Here is a 4,879-nt window from a genome sequence, read left to right as displayed (position 1 = left end):
CAGAACGCTTTTATAGGGCTGGGCCTGTACACGCTCTTCAGAGCTAATACAAAAATGAGTAGCGTTAAGCGTGTATTACACTCTTTGTCCAATGGTCAAATATTGGACCTTCTGACATAATGTTCAAATTTATTTAACATCACGGTTGTTGTTTGCCCGTGTTTGCCCCATTTTAAAATTGTAGAGTGACAAACAATTATCTTTGACCAAATTTTTATCTGTCAAAAAGTGGCAAATATTTGACGCTTGGTCAAAGAGTGTATTAGAGCCTTTAGACTAGCAATACTCAGAGTGAGAGATATGCGAAAAGAATGTTGTGAGCCAAACGAACATGTCAAAATCCGAGCCAAACGAACAAGAAAGGTAACACATTGAAAGGTATTGCAATCAAGTACAATAAAAGATATACTTATTTTCGCACGTTTTTGAAGTAGAATACTTCTCTCAGGAAGTTCGGCTACATAGGGATGTGAAATGAAAATCTTAAAACGAAAAAAGTGAAAAATATGTCCAATTTCAAATGCTAATAAATCGGTTAGTATTCGATGGATTTCCTTCATTCTTGCAGCAATAGATTGGAAAATCTTCTAAGATTCTTCCCAAAATAAGATAATTGTAATTTTATCATTCACACTATTGTACTATTGAAAATAGTCAAGCCTTGTCAAAACGAAAAATTCGACCTCTGATTGGTCGTTATATGATTGCTTCCCAAGCACGGTCGACAGAATCATATACCTTGCAATTGAAAACATGCTATTTGGCCTATATAAGAGTCTGTTTCAGCCGGAGCCGCTCATAATAGTTCTAGACAGCGACAACAGCAGTCGTCCTTCCTTAGCAGCAGCACTAGCCCTGTGGTTGGTCACCACGTCTCAGGAGCAGCGCGGTTTTTCTCAGCTTGTGTCGCCAGACTGCCATTATTCCCCCCGTGTTGGGGCAGCATGAAGATTGCAATCAGGAAATCCAATTTTGAACATTAAAATGCCTTTTTCAAGGCAAATAAACAAGTCATTGAAAGTTAATAATTTTTGACAACGCAAGCAAGATTCTGTGTTGGATCCTAGCAATTTAAATTTGTCGCACCCGTCTAATTTACGGAATGCGAAATAGCTTCCACAGTGCATGTTGTCCGTGTATCTTAATTCCCCCACTGTCAGGGCAGCTCAAAGGTTGCGATCAGCAACCGATTTTGAACCGAAAAATGCCTTTTTCAAGGCAAATAAACAAGTAATTGAAGGCTAATGATTTTCTGGCATCAACACAAGCAGACATTCTGTGCGGGATGCAATCAAATTCTGTTGTAGTTGTCTAATTTTTATTTTATTGAGTTAACCCTCCACTGTGGGGGCAGCGCAAAGGCTGCGATCAGCATAACCGACTTTGAATAACAAACTGCCCTGTTATAACGCGTTACAAAGACAGTTAGGCCTCTGCCATGGTGAACGCGAACGCGCGCGATGGGGCGAGAAACTTGCCGTAGGTAAATGAACAACTCTCTTTACGGCTATTCGGCATTCTGGATTTTGGCAATCAAAACTTCTGCTGGTTGTCTGATTTTCAGTGTGAAAACAGCCTTCAACTTTGTTGTCAGAGTGCCTGACTACGATTTGGTAATATTGTTTGAGTTAAATGTTTACAAAATTTTACAATGTTCCTCTTTCTCCCATTCAATAAAACAAGTAATACGATGCCTTCGTCATACGCAAGTTCACCATAACTCCCGCTATCGGCGTAACACAGAGATGCAATCAGCGTCATATCCGATTTTAAATTCAACAACAAACTGTCATTTTTAGGACAACCAAACAAATGAATTGAAGATATAATATTTTCTCGTTCTGAGCTTTAACCAAAAGTTAATTATCTTAATTTGAATTCACATGTACATATATTCTGACTGTTGAAACTTGTTTGCGCCGTAAAGAGTTTGTTCTTTTCCTGTTCAGTGAGGTCGTATTTATATGTGCAAACTGAAATTTAGTAGTACTTCAACTTCATTTGCACAGAATTTTCAATACTGCCAATGAGCGGTCAACATTTATTTGCTAGGAAGAATGACTGACACGCAAGCAGCCGGGCAACTTTTCTTGTAAAAGTATTCTACTTCAACCTTGCGGTCGTGGCTTTGCACACAACCCTCCTGTGATTTTCATGTTCTATTGCTAAACGATGAATTTAGAATGCTCCATAATTGCTTTATCACACTGATTTTCAACTGGTGGTTCACAAACCTTTTGTATGGTAAGCAAAATAATAATCAATTATGGTGAAAGTATATAACATTAAACATAAAATTTAACACCTTCACGGTTTACGTGATGCATTTAATTATTCCCCAGGACTTCCACCGTCACAATCAGTTATACGAGTCGAATGAAAAAGTTAATCAACATTGCGCTTTGATAAGAGATCTGGCACCTCTGACATGCGAAACCTAGTTGCCAAATTGACGGTTTTTTTCACCGCTCATCTCTCTCTCTCTCTCTCTCTCTCTCTCTCTGAGTATCTCTACGTTAGACCAAACTAAAAAAAATTGGGTTGTTGAGCTATATCAGTTTTAGTGATGGGAAATATCGCCCAAAACAAACATCGATAACAATCGATAATTTCGGATCTTTTATCGATAATTCGATAAATCGATAAGTATCGATAATTTGACAGCTAACGTTTGCGGTAGAAAAAATGGACTTTTTTCAGATGGTGATGGTGATGTCTTAGAGATAATTGAGTTGGATAAATTTCCCATGAAAGGTAATCATGTTAGCTTCCTCGCAAAAAATATGACGTCCTTCCGTGCGGCCTTCCGGCAGTTAACCGGAACATTCGCCATGGCGGACGAAAACATGCGTGTAGTCATGTTTTTAAGCTCTTTCTTCGTTTTTTTATTAACTCCTCCTCCGTTTTCGCGACAAGTTGTTGGAATAGATCTTGCGCTTCAAGTTTGCTCAGAAATTCTCGATGGGAAGCAGCTGGGGGACATTGGGCGAATTCGCCGACTTCGGTACCACATCGATATTCAGCCGCTCCATCTCTTCCAACGATCGCTTCGAGTAGTTGGCCGACGTCAAATCTGGCCAGAACACCGTGTCTTCGCGCTTACGGAATCTCTTGATGAACGACGCAACTTCTATCAGGCACTTCGTACTATAAATTTCCCCGTTTACGGCCAGCTCGGAACGAAAGAAAAGCAACTTTGACATCCCTTTCTCGCTGATTGTCAACCACAGCCGCACCTTCTTGGGGAACTTGGTCTGTGAAATAAACTTTACCTCGGTGCTCAGTTCCTTCGTGGGGGAGGTGAAATACGAAGAGCCCTGCTAGTCGTTGCCATCCAGGGTGAGATAGGTCTAGTCGTCCATCACCACTGCCACGTCGCGTTTTGCCGGGAAAATCGACTTGACTAACTTATTCAACCGCTGTCGCTGCGTCATTGCCTGCAGCTCCGAGACCAGTGGACGAGTGGACGAGACTGCCGCTTCCTGACATGTATGTCCATGTTCTACAGATACTTTTTCACTGTTTCAGCGCATGCACCAACCTCCCGGCCAAGTGCACGTAGCAATTTAGCCACTTTTCCCTCGGTCTTCCTCTTCAGCATCCTTTGAAGCTTCTTGTCGCTCAGGGTCGTTGACCGTCCGGAACCGGGCTTTCTTTCGATGCTCTGATCGTTGTCCAATAGTGTCAAGGTGTTGTAGATGTCAGAATAGCATTCACGGCGTCCACAAAGTGCCGCACGATGTCCGTTTTTGACGCGGCGGGGTACCGTTCTTTGAACGCGCACACTTCTGAACGAAGTAGCTTCACTTTTTTCACTATCACAGTTAAGTTTGACTGATAAATCTGTCAATTTTTTTTTTAAGTCATGGGTTACTATGATTGATGATGCATGAGTAGTTTCGTCAGTGCGATTAAAGGTAAACCCATGAAAAAGCGGCAATTTTTATCCATTTTTTCATTGCAAACGTTATTTAACAAATGGCATTCTGCTATGTAAATCTGTTAAAAACAGAGACAGTGATGGCCCAAACAGGATGGATACGTTTACGTTGCATTGACGTTAATTTGACAGTAAATGTATGGGCTAACTGTCAAATTGCCGCAAACGCAGCCGCAACGTATCCATTGTGTTAAGACCTTGAATGACAAATCTTACGATACTGAGAATGAAAATTCAAACAACCGGACGAGTTAAGCAGTTTGTTTTGGAAAGTCTTCGGGTTTCACGCCGGGAGTGCTTTCTACGGTGTAGTTTCAAGCCGAAGTTCGTTTTGAACGTTGCATAATCAGGGAAATAATTGAAGCAGGCAAAATTCTGTCAATTTTCAAATGGCCAAAACTTTACGAAAAATGAATCAATTTTGACAAAACAGGTTTCATTTTACTGGAAAACTGTCCTAGTTTTCTAGTATTACTTGAGAACTGGACCAAGGGTCACTGGAAATGTTTCAGATTTCCGAAGTGCGTGCCAAAGTGTACATTTCTGCAACGCGTAGAACTTTTTCTGACATTCTGTTTCACTCAGGTTTATATGTTGTCAATAAATCAGAATTTATCTCGAGTTCAATGGTAGCTATAGATTGAAAATTAGCCAAGGAATCATCGAGGTATGAATTTATTAAGTATGGGTGTTGATTTTGGTGGTTTTTTCCCTGTTGGGTACTAATTTTCTTTGAGCTTGCAGCACTCTAGCAGAATTCAATCGAACATTGTGGGTGTGTAGGTATTAAACCGAGCAACTTTGCAAACTTGCGTTTGAAAATTTATCTGGATTAACATTTAAAAAGGTCAGATTATTTTCACGCGGATTTTCTCTTAAAGGTTATCTGTGCAGATTTTCAAATTAACGTGGTTTTTTACACGAATTTTTGAATTAAAG

The sequence above is a fragment of the Wyeomyia smithii genome, chromosome 1, assembly GCF_029784165.1.
Source record: "Wyeomyia smithii strain HCP4-BCI-WySm-NY-G18 chromosome 1, ASM2978416v1, whole genome shotgun sequence".
Classification (NCBI taxonomy): domain Eukaryota; kingdom Metazoa; phylum Arthropoda; class Insecta; order Diptera; family Culicidae; genus Wyeomyia; species Wyeomyia smithii.
This window is presented reverse-complemented; position numbering follows the sequence as displayed.